Source organism: Felis catus, chromosome F2, assembly GCF_018350175.1.
Source record: "Felis catus isolate Fca126 chromosome F2, F.catus_Fca126_mat1.0, whole genome shotgun sequence".
In the NCBI taxonomy this organism is placed as follows: domain Eukaryota; kingdom Metazoa; phylum Chordata; class Mammalia; order Carnivora; family Felidae; genus Felis; species Felis catus.
The window spans coordinates 63,680,143-63,698,354 of NC_058385.1; the positions used below are offsets into that span (position 1 = coordinate 63,680,143).

At 43.0% G+C, this 18,212-nt stretch overlaps 1 protein-coding gene across 1 annotated transcript in view; it reads left to right on the forward strand.

The window, feature by feature from the left end:
* The window catches only part of DEPTOR (DEP domain containing MTOR interacting protein), a 138,354-nt gene that overhangs the window by 104,721 nt on the left and 15,421 nt on the right, over positions 1–18,212 (forward strand). The gene's annotated exons all lie outside the window — the stretch shown is intronic.

The following is an 18,212-nucleotide window of genomic DNA, read 5'->3' on the forward strand; positions in this document are numbered from 1 at the left end:
TTGGTTTCTTAAGCTTTTTTAATTGAAACGTAATTAACACATAAATGTACACAATAAGTGTACACGTAGTGATTTGACAATCCTATAGATAACTCAGTGCTCACCAGCGTAAGTGTAGTCACCATCTGTCACGTCGTTTTTATTTATACAAAAATATGATATGCTGTGAGAGGATGTTGAGAGCATTGGTTTTCTGCTTCAAAAGACCTCTACCTACCCCAGTTTTGTTGTGTCATCTGTAAAACAGTTCACAGGGTACGCTTAATGTCTTAATTATCTGGGCCCTTGGGAGGACGCACAAGGCTGGAAAGCAACAGATCATTCCTCTGCTCATGTCTTCTACACCCTCCACCTCTCCCATCAGTCCTTTTCCTGGAGCAGTAAACCAGTAAAGCAATAGGCATGACTTGGCTCTGCACAGCTCTGATTTCTAGCACTTACCCTCTGGCACCGGATTACCCAGTGGCAGAGGAAGGGGAGCGGCAGAGACCAGCTCAAGGGTGCACAGAGCACAGATTACAGCCAGTCTGGGTAATCAGTGCTGTGTGATGAGGGGTTCACTCTGCCCCCTGATTTGAACACGTCATTCATGCAGCGAGCCAGAGGCTCACTGGGTCCTGTGCTCTGGACCAGCTGCAGAAGCCTTGTTGGCCCTGTGTGTCTGTGTGACAGGCCCTTCCTTCCTACCTCCTTGGTCTGCAGTGGGCACAGCACCAAAGATACTCAGAGCAGGAAAGTTGGCCGGGAGCATAAAGGGCGGGCATTTGTATCTGTGCCGAGGCTGAATTTATCATTTTCTAATGGAACTCTTGGCCAGGGGAAGAGTTTTATGCTTTATTTCCATAGTAAAGCACCTAGTATAAATTATTTTTGGCAGACTCTGCTTTACTGCTGAGCATATGCACTCACTCTCATGGGTCTCTGACTTAAAGCATGTTTGCTTTCGGGAAAGCAGTGGATTTCTACTGCAGCTGAAGACCTTGTTTTGTTTGGCCACGTACCTGATTTTAGCCCATCTTTATTGATCAATATGAATAACTTGTAGGTATTGTCAGTCAGTCGGTCAATTAACTCCTTAATGTATTTACTCTGATAGGTGGGTAACCTGGTATAAGTTTTTCAATTTCTCAAGCCAGTACTTCACAAGGTTTATATTCTTAGTTTCTCAAGGGGTACAGAGGTCTCCATATGTTTTAGAGAAGTACAGAATTTCTTTTTTTTTTTTTAACGTTTTATTTATTTTTGAGACAGGGAGAGACAGAGCATGAACGGGGGAGGGTCAGAAAGAGAGAGGGAGACACAGAATCTGAAACAGGCTCCAGGCTCTGAGCTGTCAGCACAGAGCCCGATGCGGGGCTCGAACTCACGGACCGCGAGATCATGACCTGAGCCGAAGTCGGCCGCTCAACCGACTGAGCCACCCAGGCGCCCCGAGAAGTACAGAATTTCTTAGAGCAGTGTTTCCTAAAGTTGTATTTTACAGTTCTCTGGTCCAGCAAAATACCCTGACCTGCATTTCTGTGATCAAAAGAGTTTTTAACTACTGTTAAAAACTTTACCCCCTCTTTGAAAATTCACAAAGCACATTAGCATGTTGAAAATTCTGGTAAGGCCAGCAAGCAAAAAAAGAAAAATGTGTTTAAATTGTCTACCATAACATTTAATCACTTAATAGAAACACTCAAATGGAATCTTAGGATTGTTAAGATTACTGCATCAAGACTGTTCCGAGAAGCTCCTATTGGCCAAAGTCTTGTATTGGGTTGAATGTATAGAGCTAGATTTTTGAACTGTACTGCGGGTTGAATGAAAGGGACAGAGAATACCATGCTCTTCCCTATAATTTAACTGTGTAATATATTCATTTAAATTATTCAGTACATTATTTTCTCCTAGAAAACACTAAATTGTTTCCTAGTTTACCATATCGATTTGCCATGGAATAACTCCACTTATGTAAAACTCCATTTGTATAATCCAGTCCTAGAGGCTTCTTTCCACGAACCTGTCACATTGCTGTTGCCCTTTGCACCTGTCCAGGAGAACTGCAGGGTGGTGTGTGTGTGTGTGTGTGTGGCCGTGCAGCACTCTGGGAGGGTGGGAGCAGGGAAACCACCCCACGGGAGGGGCTTGCCCGCTGACCTGGGCAATGATTGACCTGCTTGGTCAGGCTGGGAGAAATGATCCAAAATTCTGGCCAGAATCCTTCTTGTAGCGCCTGTGACTGGCAGGAGCCACCCCAGCAAAGTGTCAAGTGCCTCACTTTGTCTTCAATGCCGTTCTCTCTGTGGAATGCCAGGCTCACCCCTCAGGTCACCGTCCTGGTTTTCTCCTGCTTTCTGATGTGGACAAAGCCTTGTGCCCGAGCCTTTGTGACTGTGGCTGCGGAATGTCACTACTTTACTTGCCAAAACAGAGATCATTTTGTGGCTAAGTTTCTCATGTGTACCGTGTATCTCTCTTATTTCGCCTTTTTACGGGGATTGGAAAGTTTTTTTTTTTTTCAACATTTATTTATTTTTGGGACAGAGAAAGACAGAGCATGAATGGGGGAGGGGCAGAGAGAGAGGGAGACACAGAATCGGAAACAGGCTCCAGGCTCTGAGCCATCAGCCCAGAGCCCGACGCGGGGCTCGAACTCACGGACCTCACGGACCGCGAGATCGTGACCTGGCTGAAGTGGGGATTGGAAAGTTTTAAGATGTGGGCCACCAGCCTGTGGACAGGACAGACCCCCAGACCGAAGAGACTCAGGACCATTTTCCCCTATGAACATTTCTAGACTTTCCCAGTCCCAAAGGAGAGCTCCTTGCCCCGTTTAAATAGAATCCTTAATCCATAATGAGAGGAGACCCTCACTTGTATTAAAATTTACTTCTGGAAGAATTTCAGAGACCGTGTGTCCTCTGGGGGTGTGATAAGGTCTGCCTTCACACCCTTTTCTAGACTGGAGTAGAGTAATCTAGGATCTTTGTGCCTGGGCCACCTAGCCCGCTGGCCCCACATGTCTTCACCCTGTCCCTCTGCACTGCTGACTGAGGCAGGTGGGGCTGGATCAGGCGGCTAGGCTGCGGGGTGGGACTGCTGAGATGCAGGGCAGGGGATCTAAAAATATGTAGTACAGGGAGGGTTCCACTCTGACCTCAGTTGTAAATGAAATTGAGTTTTAGATGTTTTGGTCAGTTATTAGACTTTTATATGATCTCAAGCTTGTTTGAAAAGTTTGTCTTGGACGCCTGGGTGGTTCAGTCATTAAGCATCTGAATTCGGCTCGGGTCATGAGTTCACAGTTTGTGAGTTCGAGTCCCACATCGGGTGAGCTCCAGCCCTGCTTTGGATGAGCTTGAGCCCCTAGTGAGCCCCACTTCTCTCTCTTTCTGTCTGTCCCTCGCTCACTTGTGCCCTCTCTCTCTAAAACAGACAAACAAAAAACAACAAAAAAACCAGTTTGTCTTTACTCCAGTACGTTCCTCGCCTTCCCTCCTGATTACCTGCTCTCCCTGCAGTGGGAACATGCTTATTCTTGGAGACTTAAACAAACAGGGATGTTACAAGAGACCCCAAACTATGACTTTATTTCTACTTTTGTCTGAATCCAGACCCTTATAAAAAGAGAACAATGAGTCACATCTTGTCTAATCAGGTTGCTGCGTTGTCTCATAACCACACTCCTCGCTTCCGTGCCTACAAAACAACAGCTGTGGTGTCATCAGAATCCTCACCTGTCATGACATCTTTGGATCTGGAGCTGTTTTTCTTTAGATGGTTCTTTTGCTTAGAAGATGAAATCTGTAAACCTCCAGCTCAGGGGACCTTTCATCGCATATTACAACCCTAGAAAGGAGCACGAAATACAGCAGCCCTCAAAGTTCAGTCATCGAATGCATTTTCGATTAGGGGAGGTTGTTTGCTGTACTCTCTCTTTGGCAACTCTTCACTCATCCATTAGGCATTCCACAGCAGTAGACTGTGGTTCATTTCAAGGCAAAGGGGCAAGGAGGAAAGAAGAGAAGGAACCAGAGTTTATTGTCTTCTGTGTGCCTGACCTTGCACCATGCTAGGCCCTTTCTGTGCATAAGGCCATTTAATATCAGCATCTGAACACTAAAATCCTGGAGGAAGGGACTGCTCCAGGAGGAATAATTCTATTTCTTACCTCTTTTCTTCTACTTTGAAAAGAAATAGTTTCTTCTGCAGGACCACAGGCTACAGTCTAATGACTGTCACTTAGTTTTTTTTTTTTTTTCTAATGTGTATTTATTTTTGAGAGAGAGAGAGAGAGAAAGAGAGAACTCGAGTAGGGGAGGGGCAGAGAGAGAGGGAGACACAGAATCTGAAGCAGGCTAATGACTCTCACTTAAACATGGCTTCACGTCACAACCTTGAATGACACCACCCCTTTTTTTGTTAATCCTGTCAAGTTGAAACCCATTTCTGGATCACATGATCTATCAGAACTTTATTTTACATGATCCTCTAGTAGCTGTCCTCCACTATAGTCAGGGAAGAATTTTTACATTTCACAAATAAATCATAATTGTATTTATGTCTGCCCTCAAATAAATCGAATTAAGCAACTCTGGCACTTAAAATCCTCTAATGGCTTCCCATTACAATGAGAATAAGTTCCAGATGCCTTCCCATGGACTACAGTGTCCATGATCTGGACCCTACTGTGAATAAGATTATCTCCTACCCTGTTTTGCTGAAAGCTCCATTGGCCTTGCCTCTGTCCCTCCCAAATACCAAGTTTTCCTGCCTAAGGCTGGATGACTGGTCCTACCGTTGTCACTCGAGTCTCAGATTAAATGTCAGTTTTTCAGAGGAGCCTTCCTTAAATACCCTGTGATATTCTCTGTATCTTCTCCCAGTTAGTCTTTATCATATTACCCTGTCTTATGTTTTCAAGACATAATATTTATCAGAATCTGAACATAGTACTTAAATGTTTATTAGCTATCTGTCTCTAGTGGCTCTGTCAATGTAACAGACCTTGTCTGTTTTAAATACTATATTCCCAGTACTTAGCACAATTCTGACAATTTAGGCCATGCTGGAAACAAATTTGTTGAATGATCCGGTGAATCGGTGCTCTCATAGAAAGGCTGAGGAATTCACCCATTGAACACCTGCATTGTGCCCTCACACATTTCACATGCATTCCCTCTTTTGTTGTTCTTCTCACTTTTGAAGGGGGATTGGGCTGTGTTCTTCTGACATGGCAAATGAGGAAACTGAGACCCAGTTAATCTCTTTCCAGAAGCCACCCCGTTTACAAACGTCAGAACTAGATACAAACCTGGTTTCTCTGCCCCAAAGCCCTACCGATGCTTCATATTGCATTATTTCAGAAAATACAAACCCATGAGGCAGAGCCCAATAGATGATATATCCCAATAAAACCTTGAACCCCTCTAAACTGCTCATGGATGTATGACCTTTGATGTCTCTTGTGGGAAAAATTTGTATTTAATTCAAAATGAATTGTTTGGGTGGTCACATGTTCACCTGTGTTGGCTTGAAGATCAAATAAATAATTTTTATCCTTGGCACCAACCTCTCACTTGGGTCAGCACTAGCTCTTACAAGGTCACCCAAGTGAAAGGTACAGAATATTCACTTTTGTTAGTTGAATCAAATACTTGTCAGAGCAAACCATTCAGCCTTCACACTGTGAAGGAATTTGAGCCATATTTACAAATAAGGAACAAAAGATATCCTTGCTCTTTTCTGGAGAGTTTGTTTTTTTCTGGTGGGAATAATTAAATCATGCGAGAAACAGTGTTCAAGTTTTCATGCAACCGGTGCCAACTCTGGGAGGGATTTCAAGACTCCTGGCTTCTTCTCTTGTTTCCTGCTGTGATGAATTGATGGATGTGGACTTATGGGGCCTCTTTTCTCTTTGTTTGTTTCTTTGCATGTTTATATAGAAACAGAACTATCTGAGTCAGAGCAAGACGTTAGTGGTCATTGTGTTCTCTTTTTACCCCGTTCAAAAATTCTTATTTCTTACATGAGGAAAAAAGTAACAGTTCTGCTTTTGGACTTTCTTCCTTATAGCAACAAACCTGTACATCCCATGGAATTTTCCTTCTGAACTGAGAGAGGCCAGGCTGGGCAAATCATCTGAAGTTCCTAATTAATTTAGCCAAGACAGTTTGGGCATGGCAACAGCAACCTGTGGGATGATGATCAACACAGAAGAAAAAATGCATCTGTTAACTGTATTAAACGTGGTTCCTTTCCAGTTGAGTTCAGCAAAGTCATGGGTGGAAATAAAAGGTGATGTCTTACGTCCCGTGCTGCACCTCTGGCCATGTCATCCCTTAGTTGACAGAAAGCAGTAGGGTCAGTGTCCCTTTGTTTACCACTGGGTGTGACTGGGGAGGGAAGAGAAAAGGCCACTCTGCCTGGGGGGGGGGGGGCCCTGCCTGCACAAGAGGGGCCTCATCTCAGACCTCTTAGCTGCTCTGTGCCCTTCCTGAGCAGGGAGCTGTCTTTGTGTCAGGCTCTGACCGCCCTCCAGAAGACAGGGCAACTCCACACCTTTGTTCCGTCAGTATTTCCTGACCACCTACCATGCACCAGACCATTTCAGGCCTTCAAGGGATCTTCAGTGTAGAGAAAGAGAGAGACATTAATCAAACAATTCCACTCTTAAATATGTAACTATGAACAGATGAGCGCAATGAAGAAAAGGACAGGAGTTTCTGATTTTTGTACAACAGTAGGAGGAATGACAGGGAACACTTACCCCAGGAAAGATGCTTGAGCTGAGATCTGAGATCTAAAGAATGGAGAGAAATCAACTGAGCCTGAGTGTGTCTGTGTACTCTGTGTGTGTGTGTGTGTGTGTGTGTGTGTGTGTGTGTGTGTGTGTAGGCATTGTGTACACATGTATGTACATGTGTGTTTACAGGGTTGCAATTCGTTCACGTGTGTAGGTGTGTGCACACACACACACACACAAACAAACAAACACAAACATATATGCAGGGCTTATTCCATATACAAGAAATCTAGAAAAGCAACATGGTTCCTTGGAAGAAAAGAATGGAAGCCATGACCAGACTGTAGTGTGAAGACAATTTTGGAAGGAGGGGTAGCAATGAGTTAGGGCAGAGTGTTTCTTTCTTTTTTTTAAATGTTTATTTATTTTTGAGAAAGAGAGGGCGAGTGGGGGAGGGGCAGAGAGAGAGAGAGAGAGGGAGACACAATCTGAAGCAGGCTCCAGGCTCTGAGCTCTCATCACAGAGCCCGACGTGGGGCTCAAACCCATGAACCGTGAGATCATGACCTGAGCTGAAGTCGGACACTTAACAGACTGAACCACCCAGGCACCCAGGGCAGAGTGTTTCCTAACCTGTATGTTATTATCTTTCCCTTAAGGAGCCTTTTTAAGACATTTTTCCCCCTAATCATCCCTTCCATGAGATTTGGATAACACAGATACCCTATATACCTGTTTATGTACTCTGTGTATGTGTGTGTAGTGTATGCTTTATACATAGAAAGAGGAATATTTTTTCACACTCCATCAGGGAGTTTTTCCCCTTTGGGAGAATGCATGAGTTAGGGAGAGAAGCTCAAAAGCTTTATAAAATTGTGTTAAATTCAGGTGCCTGGGTGGTTCAGCTGGTCATAAGACCACATATACAGCTTTTAGGTATATAGTTTAACAAGCTTTGTCAAATGTACACACCTGTGTAACTACCATCAGAACATAGAACATTTCCAGCACTCCAGAAAGTTCCCTCATGTCTCTTTCCAGTCAGGCCCCTCCCACCAGAAGCAACCACTGTTACGATTTCTGTCACCAAAAACTGGTTTAGGTTTTTAGAGTCAGACAGAATCCTGGAATCCTGGATGTACACCTCATGCTTCTGTGATGTTTGGCTAATTATTTCATTTCTTTGGACTTTTTTATCATCTGGTAAATGAGGATATATGTGGAGTCTCACAGGGTTGGTGAGGGAGGCATGCTGTCCTTCCCCACTTTCCCACAGTATGAACACATGGGCACCTCTAAGAGGCATCCAGCGGTATTGGGCTTGTAGAATAAGCCTGAGGATTACTTCAGGACTGGAAATGGTCTGAGTTCCCTGAATGCTGGCCTTCCCAGTCTTTGCTTTGTGACCCACGAAACCTGCCTGCTTCTTCCATTTCGCATATGTTTCTGTTTCTGTGCTCTTCTAGAAAGCTGCTGCCATACTGGGGACATAAGTCCTTTCTCACTGGTTTCCTCCAATGACTCTACACAAGCATCCTGTTCCCCCCCCCCCCACTTCTAGAATCTCCCAGAAGCATATCTGACTTATCTTGGCCTGTCATTCTCCTTCTTTCCATCTGACCCATCCCATTCCTTATCTTGCGGCCCATCCCATGTTTCCCTGGGCGCTTGAGTTTCCTGTTGGTCCTATGGTGAAGAGCCAGGCTTCAGTGTCAAACAGCACGTGTCTGAGTCCCAACTTCACCACTTCTACAGGACCCAGGGTAACTACTAAAGCTCCAATCTAAGCTTCAAGTACTTCACCTTTAAAATGACACTTATAATAGTCACAAGTGACAATGAAATGTGTCCTAGCACAGTAGCTGGCTCATAATAAACAATAAATGCTTGTAGGTGTCATTGATTACATTGCTTGTGGCAATTATTGTTTACATCCTGAGTCTTGTGGTTAATTTTTGCTTAAATAAGTTTATATTTACAAACATGTGACAAAGCAGTAGCCAAAATGGGATACCGTGGGGCGCATGGTCTATGTAATCGTCTGTTCCTGCCATGTTGCAGCACGCTACTGTGATTTCCTCACTTTCTTAGAAGTGCCAGACCTCCATTTTCTCATCTTAAAATGGCAATGATTATTGCTTTGTGGTATAACTGTGCGGGCAGATAAGAAAATGTGTGTGTAATATCAAGCCCATAGTAGACATTCAGTGAGTGAAATATTAAGCCAATAGTAGACATTCAGTGAGCATCATCTAACGTATTTCATCAAATATAAGATGCCTTCATTGAAAGATGGGACCTGATTTCAGAGTTGTTAAAATGTGAATCTTAGAGGGGCGCCTGGGTGGCGCAGTCGGTTAAGCGTCCGACTTCAGCCAGGTCACGATCTCGCGGTCCGTGAGTTCGAGCCCCGCGTCAGGCTCTGGGCTGATGGCTCAGAGCCTGGAGCCTGTTTCCGATTCTGTGTCTCCCTCTCTCTCTGCCCCTCCCCTGTTCATGCTCTGTCTCTCTCTGTCCCAAAAATAAATAAACATTGAAAAAAAAAATTAAAAAAAAATGTGAATCTTAGAATCAGCAATTACGGGCGTTATATCAAGTTCTGGCCCCACTGATTGCTATACTCGTATCAGTGGGTGTGTTTTTGCTTACTGCTAAACTTGTTTAACCTTGAGTTGAAAATAAATGCATTTATTCAGAACTGTTGAAAAAGTAATCTTTGCTTGATAAAGCAAAGACATGTCAAGTTTTAGAAATGTCTTGGTACCATTCTGAACTGTTCCTAAATTGACCTACTGTGGGCTCTAATATTCCCTTTCTTTGTGCTGAATCCCTGGAGATGGAGGAAAGCTAAGTACCAAGAAGTGAAAGCCTTGAGATCCCTCAGGTCTCTATGAACGGGATGGTACCCTATTTTTCTGGGTCACACCTGAATAATTATGTGAGGCCAAATCCTGTCAACCTTCTGAAGGACTCCTCAATATCAGATAACCCTAAGACTGCCTCCAAGTATAAAGTCAGGGACCCCTCCCTGCCAAGACTCACCTATACCTGGAAGAAATTAAAAACTGTCACACTGGGTGTTGTATATAAGTGACTGAATTCTACTCCTGAAACCAATATTGCATTGCATGTTAACTAACTAGAATTTATATTAAAAAAAAAAAGACCCTTACCAAGGCTGAGCATCTCTTTCTAAAGCCACACTCCTGAATTTCTCCATGACCAATGCAAGTATCTTGAGAAGTAAAGATAAATATAATACTGTCTTCACTGTCTCCACTGGTATATGATTTACAGAAGATTCCACAGGTTGGGGCTTTAGATCAGTTACAATTAGGTTTCTTTATGAGTGACATAAAACTCTTCAAAACAGTGGTTAAGACTAGTATTTCTTTTTGTTTGTTTATTCATTTATTTTGAGAGAGACAGCACAAGTGGGGGAGGGCAGAGAGAGAGAGAGAGAGAGAGAGAGAAAGAATGAATCCCAAGAAGGCTCCCTGCTTCCAGAGCCTGATGTGGGGCTCAAACCCATGAAGCAATGAGATCATGACCTGAGTAGAAACCAAGAATCTGACACTCAACTGACTGAGCCTCCCAGGCTAGCCACCAAGACTAGTATTTCTTTGTCATATACAAGCTAAAAGGAAGTCAGTCCAAGGCTGAGATATGTCTCTGTGGTCTCTGATTCCTATTTTGTATTTTCACTTTGCTCGGTTTCCATTGCCAAGGTCACTTGAAGGTCTAGGATGGCTACTGGGACTTTAACCATTAGGTTTGCATTCCAGCCATCCATAAAAGAAAAAGGGAAGGAGAATGGCACTATTCCTCCTTTCAGGATATTTCTTGGAGGTTATTCTGTTTATATCCCTTTGGCTAGAACATAACCACACATGGCTTCACTTAGATACAAAGAAATCTGGGAAATGTTGTTTATTCTGAATGACTATAAGGGGTTGAATTGTCCCCCCAAAAAAGATACATTAAAGTCCTAGTCCTCAGTACCTGAGAATGTGACCTTATTGGAAATAGAGTCTTGACAGAAGTAATTGAGTTAAGATGAAATCATTAGGTTGGGCCATAGTCCACGATTGGTGTCCTTATAAAAAGAAGAAATTTGGAGATAGGGACTCATATGCACAGAAGAAATACAGAATGAAGAAATACAAGGAGAAGGTGTTCTTGTGACTGGATGATGCATCTATAAGCCAGTGGATGTCAACGATTTTCAGCAACCACCAGAGGTTAGAAGATGCAAAGAAGAATTTTCCCCTGGAGCCATTGGCAAGAGCATGGCTTTGCTGGTACCTTAATTTCAGACTTCTAGACTCCAGAACTATGAGACAATGAGTTTCTGTTGTTTTAAACCACCTAGTTTTTGGTATTTGTTATGGTAGCCCTAAGAAACTAAAAGTGGTCATGTGCCCAAGAAAAACTGGAGGTTCTATTAAGAAAGAGGGAAGGGACAATGGATACTGGAGGACAACTAATAGTATCTGTCATTGACCAGAAAAAATCTGTACAAATGTCCTTCAACAAATGTTTACTGAGTGCCTACTGCATATGGTGCCCTTTGGGCATCCAGTGGTGAGCAAAACCAGTGAGGTTTTGGCCTCATACAGCTTCAGGGCTAGTGACAAGGAAGATACTAATGATTCACACAAATATTTAATTTAAACTGTGATGCAAGACTTGGGGTCTCAGATGCAAATTTTTACACATTTCGTTCCTTTTCAGAATTTCATGGTGAACTCTGGAAAGTCATGTGCTGAGTCCCTCATTTTGCCTTTAGCTTCAGAGTCTCTTAATTCCACCCACTAGTGGAATTCATCTCCCAGATGCAATCAGATGTTGTTAGTGTTACAGCTTGTGGTTCTCAGGGGAGAGCCTGTGAAAGTAAAATGATGGAGAGCAAAATGGGAAAACATCCGTTTGGCAGAGGGTCGTATCACTGAAACAAGAATTATGGATGTTGAGTTGATGGAATGCTTTGTTTTGCACATTCCTATTCCTCCTCCAGTCTCTTCCATCTCAGTAAATATCATTGCCATCCACCCAACTGCTTGGGCCAGAAACCTACAAGTCATGCTTGCTTTTCTCTTCTTCCTCCAATTCAAGATACTTCCAAAATGTATTTCAGATGCATCTGTTTGTCTTCATGTCCCCAAATCCCAACCACTGTCATCTCTCACCAGGACTACTGTGGCCCTAATTGGTCTCCTTACATGTATTCTTGCAGCCTTATCATCTGTTCCCCGTCTAGCAACCAAAGAAAATCTGGTTCTGCCACTCTCTTTCTTGAGATCCTTGGAGCAATTGCTTCTGCATTGCTTTCAGTATGAAATCTAAAAGACTTACTGTGGCTGACACAGTCCCACATGATCTGACCCCCACCTGTCTTTCAAATCTTACCTCCTTGCTCACCTCCATTATCCCCTTTTAGTTCCTCAAACCAGTGATTGTTTTCTCTCTATTGGAGCTTTTGCATTTGCCATTCTTTCCTCCTAGAATTCTCTTATGGCTTTTCACAGGATCCCTCCTTATCTTTTATTTATTTATTTGTTTGTTTGTTTGTTTGTTTGTTTATTTTTAATTTATTTTTTTAGTTGACATGCAGTGCAATATTGATTTCAGGCCTATAATTCTGTGATTCATCACTTACATAATATACCCAGTGTTCATCACAAGTGCCTTCCTTAGTATTCATCACCCATCTAGCCCTCCTTATCTTTTTACACTTGACCTTACATGTCTCCTTCTCTTTAGTTAGGATGGAAAGTCTTTGCAGCATTTTTACCCACATCTCAATGACTGGAATTGTGTGGCTTGATTGTTCCCGGGGGTGCTGAGAATTTGAGTATTTTAACTTTTATAGGGCAAGAGAAAGAGAGGTAGGGAGGGTGAAACCCACAGTATCTGCCAGAGCCCCTCATTTCTCCCTTCTTACCTCCCTACTTATTTTCTTCACAGATATGTATTTGTCTTCTTTTAACCCTCCTCTAGGATACATGCTCTATGAGTGCGGGGATAGCATCTAATTCTTTTTTTTTTTTTTTTATGGCATGCCCAATAAAACTGCCTTATTTTTTGAGTCAATAAATTAATTTCTGTGGCCAGGGACAGTGGAGACTCTGATCTAGGCACTGTCTCTGCTTTCCTAGAATAAAAAAATCTTTTTTAGAGTGGCAGGTAGCCAGTGGGATTTCATTCTAGCACTTAGCTCACCATATGATCCCTAATAGGCACTGAAAGTAATTTTTAAAAATCTCAGTTAATTGGATTTCATTTATTCAACTCCTACTATTTCTAAGATACTAAATAAATTCTTGGAAATTGATTACCAGAGACCCATCTTTATATTCTACAGTAGAAGGACAAACATAAAATGTACTACAGACCAGCAGCAACAAGTTAAATCATGTGAAAATCCCTAGCATCTTGCCTGATACTAAGTTGGTATTCATTTTTATTTTTTAAAAGAATTTGAGCATATCGGTGTATGTCTAGACAATATATTATTTCAGTCAGATACTGAGGCAGTCAGCACTGAACATATTTGCATGAGAAAATATTTTTCCATTTAACATTTTTGGGTACATGTCCCACCCTTTCAGTAGATTTAATGGAGAAAAGTGAAAACAGCTCTAAGATAAATTGAAGCAATATTTGTTGAGTGACGGTACATGCTAGGCCCCATGCTAGGTGCATGATCTCTGCTCTATCTTGTATAATTACAGTCCTAGGACAGAGGTATTGTCTTCATTTTTGTAGATAGGAACAAATGAGGTTTTGAGGGATTAAGAATTTTGCCTGTGGTGAATACTTGTATTTGAATTCAGATATGCCCAGATGTAGATCATATGCTTTGGAATCGTTATCGTACATGTGTGGAACTGGTTATATCCAGAGAAGATATAAGCCAGAAATACCCTTAATAACACAGGGCTTTAGGTAATCCTGTGGACAGAAGCATAGTATTGCATGTGGGGCCACTCTGCCTTGGTTCTTACTGAATAGCTGTGTCATCCAGTACCATGATACTGATAGACAGCATTCTTGCCAAGTAAGAAATTCAAATCACCAAAATGTTGAAAAGTGAAAGGGCTGAGCTTCGGGAACTAGGAAAAAAACCATGTCCTCCTCTCGGAACTTTCTGTATCCCAAGGATTTGAGCAGCCCAAATCTGTTGATCTTTAGGATATAGTCTGACACTGAATTTGAGCTGGGCTCCTGAATGAATGTTTTCTGTCAGCAGGAAGCCCCAGAGCATGAACACTGGTGTCTCATGATAGCAAGCATAGTCCCTAATGATGTGATTGCAGATAGCCTCCAGCAAAGTCTGTCTGAGCCTCATTAGACACCTTGTTCCACTCAGGGCTTTAGTATCTGGTTTTTCCTCATTCTGGGTTTTGTGTAACACTGGTTCAAGTGCTTGTTCTAGTCAAGTCCAAATTTAGACATGTCTCTCTCTGCCCTAAGACTTTAGTCTCTGCTCCACCTGTCCTCCAGCCCCCATGTAAATACAGATTTCTTTCATCAGTACCACGCAGGATCTACAGAGCCTCTGACTGGCAGAGACCAAGGATGCTCGGACCCCACAGGACCTCTCTAGGCCAGTGCTCGTTTTATGGGTCTTCTGTGATTGATAGCATCTTCAAATCAGTTTGACTTCTGGGAGGTGACAACAGCGATTGGCAACGATTACTGCTTATTGATTCGTCTTTTATTCTTGGCTCTCATCAAGGATTTCCATTGAGTAGCTTTGTAGATGATATGTGTTTGAAATTCAACATTATGTAAATGTCTGTTGAATTTCTAACACCAATGGTAGGTATTATTTTCTCTATTAGTAATCAGAAACTTAGAACTGGAAAGATTTCTGCTTATTCTTAACATTATCTTGGGGTCATATGCCTCTTTGAGAATTTGGTGACAGCTATGGGATTCTCTTCCCAGAAAAATAATGGTGTCTGTGTGTGTGTGTGTGTGTGTGTGTGAGAGAGAGAGAGAGAGAGAGAGAGAGAGAGGAGAGAGAGAGAGAGAGAGAGAGAGAGAGATTTGTACATAGTTTGTTGTTGTTCACAGATTGTCTAAAACTTGCTCATGGACCCCAGGATAAGAATCTCCCAGTCTAACCTTCTCATTATATAGTTAAGGCCCAACTAAATGAAGTGACTTACCCAGGGTTAAGTGAGATAACCTGAGCTAGGAACTGATCACACCAATAAATGCGTGAGGTGTATCAACGTCACCCAATTAATACTATTTCCATCCCTCCTGCTCCCCACCCCTACCATCATAGTCATTTTAGTAGCTAAAATGATTTGGGCTGTTTGAGTCTATCCTATGGTCAACTATGTTTAATAATGCTGATTATAATAATAGTGCCTAGCTTTTGTAAAACGTGTACCAGAAACTTACTTTTCTCATTGGACTCTCACAACTTCCTGAAATAGAAGTGAGGATGTGTTATAACCTCCATTTTACAGTAAGAAAGATCGAGACCCAAGCAAGCTGTTCATGGCCAAGTGAGAAGTGAATTGCTGCTCTTCGTGTACCATGAATTCCATTTCGGGGAGCTGGGCTTGCATAGAAACTTCTTGTTTAAAACAAGCCATAGGCAAGGACACAAAGATCCTTGAATTAATGCCCAGACCAGTGTTTCTCCAGCCTCACTGTACATCAGAATCACCTGGGAAACTCCTCAAAAAATACCCAAAGATATGGACACAGTTGGTGTGGGGAGAGGCCCAGACATCGGCGCTTTTTGGAAACTCCCAAGTGACTTTAATGTGTAACAGCCAAGGGTGAGAACTATCACCCAGACTCCATAAAAGATGGATATAATGCTTCATAATTCCTTCATGTGGTTAGATAAGGGGCTGCCGTGATTTTCACGCCTCAAATTCAAAGGAAGACAGTGTTCCGTAGTTTGTTTTCGCAATATGCTGCGAAGGCATTTGGATGGTGTACTTTGGGTATTGAGGTATTGCCTTGCAGTGTATCAGTTACAAGCACATTTGGAAATGGATTAGCTCCACTTGATATCAGAATTTGCCCAAAGCAAAACAAGCCAAGAAGCAGTCCCCAAACCTCAGTTAACGCTTTTTCGAGCACTTATTCTTCATGCTGTCTTCTTAGCTGCTTCGAATCATTACAGTGGTGCCGTGTGGCATCCAAGAAACCCAGCTTCCCCTCCCTGTCAGGCTAAAACACGGTTCTTGTTGCATGTCCCATACCTAGGGTGGAATTTCAGGATGGGGCTTTAGCCCCATTTGATGGCAAGGATGCCAGTGAACAGCTGTGGCCTTTTACCATGGGAAGATTCTGCTGTGTTTTGCTCTCTGTGAGCAGTAGAGGCTTTTTGAAAGAAAAGGAAAATATATTGCACACTGTCCCAAGGAAAGGTTAAGGTGGTGGAGGTTAATTTCTTTTTAATTCAAATATACTTTGAGTCTTTAGTTTTAAAAGATGGATGTTTCTCTGCTGAGGAGAAAATGTTTACTTCCCCACCCCCACTCCCACCCCCCCCCACCTTCTCTTCACCTAGAAGAGCCACCCAGATTTGGCAGAAGTGTGTGCTGAGGAGAAGTTCACAAAGCAGGGTTTTTGAATGGGGCTCTTTTGCTGGGGTGGAGAAACCCAGAGATCTGCATAAGGAGGGCCCACAGAGCCCCTCTGCACCTCAAAGGAAAAGGCGGCCTTTGTCATGGCTACGTGTGACCAGCTGTGCTACCACAGTGGGATCATGGTACCCTAACTAAACTGTGTTCTGGGTGGGGTGGCCACCTGCCCATACCCACAGCTGGGGTTGAGGAGGTCAAACTCCACTTCACAGAGCCAGAGTAATCGGGACCAGGCACACGCCGTATCTTTGCCATGATTGTCTCCTGCCTTAGCTAGCTAAGGAAGAAGCAGAGTGACCAGGGGTCCCCATTTCTGTGTATGCCGGAATCCTGGGCTACAGGCCCATGTGTGGAACACAACTTACCTGTCTCAGACCCTGTGGAGAGTTTGAAGTCATTGGGCTTCTGATCTTGTGGAAATAAGATATATACAGAGAAATTGCTGGGAAAAAAATATGTTTTCCGTATGTATTCCCTCAGCACATACCTCAGTGATGTATGGTTCCCAAACCTTTATTTCTGGTTGGGTGGCCTGAACTTTCATTTCTAAAGGTTCTGGAATGAGGCTGTTTTCAGGAAGCTGGTGATGAAATCTCTGGAAGGCTATGACCTCGTCGGCTGGTGGGGGGATGCCCTCAAGGACTTGTACCTGGTCCTTACTACTGCGTATGGAGTTGAATTATGTACAGAGAGAGTGAGGTTGTTTCTACCATGGCCTCCGTGAGCAAAAATGATCTCTTTCTTCCCTCTGGTTCCTGGGGGGCAGGGAACCAAGGCAGAGGAAGTGTTTAAAATAGGAGTCCTGTGTTTGGTCTCCGACCTCCAGCCTTAAAAAACAAACCAACAAACACCTTGTTCTAGCAAACTCTGCTTTGGTACACCACATGGCTCATTGCAGGGACTTTATGAAAGACAGAAGGAATATGACCAAACTGGCCACGGCCATCTGGAACGCTTTCCTGGACCATTTCTGAATGCTCAGAATCCAAGTCCATTTTCCAGGGTTAACCTATAAATTAATCACTTTCTTGCATAAAGACTTAGAGGAGTTTAGTCCCGGCTCAGAATCCAGTAGTTTGGCATTAGAGTAAAGACGCACAGGGGTAGGAGCTGGCACAAGAGCGTAGACCATGAAATGTAATGTAATGTCTAGTATGTTCTTTAGAGATAAGAGGAGGAAGGAACCCATTTTTGTTGGGCATCATGCTGGGCACGGTGATAATTGCTTCATATGTATCATCTCTCTGATCTTTGTCACATCCCCATAAGCTGGAGATTAGCTATGTTTTATAGCTGACACTGTCAGAGTTTGCGTCCTAGCCTCTGGTTGTGCAAGAAAATGGCCAAAAGCCAAACTAACCCAGGTCTGTTTGGTTCCAGAACCCTAGGTCTTTCCATTATATCATGGTGCCTTTCTTTTTTTTTTTTCCTTCTAGGTTTTTTTTTTTTAACTTTTTGTTTTAAATATATGAAATGTATTGTCAGATTGGTTTCCATACAACACCTAGTGCTCATCCCAAAAGATGCCCTCTTCAATACCCATCACCCACCCTCCCTGCCCTCTCACCCCCCATCAACCCCCAGTTTGTTCTCAGTTTTTAAGAGTCTCTTATGCTTTGGCTGTCTCCCACTCTAACCTCTTTTTATCATGGTGCCTTTCACATGTGTTGAGATTATTTTACTTTTCTGGTGTTCAATTTCTCCAACTGGCTAATCTTGGCAAAGGCTGTTGCCTACTCTGCCAGGGATTAGGTGTTTCTCCAGGGATGGAGATACTAGAGGGAACCCCAGTCTTCAAATCCAGACAGTTCTATTATGAGCCAGAGTATAACACGCAGGCCACGCCTCCTGTTTATTGC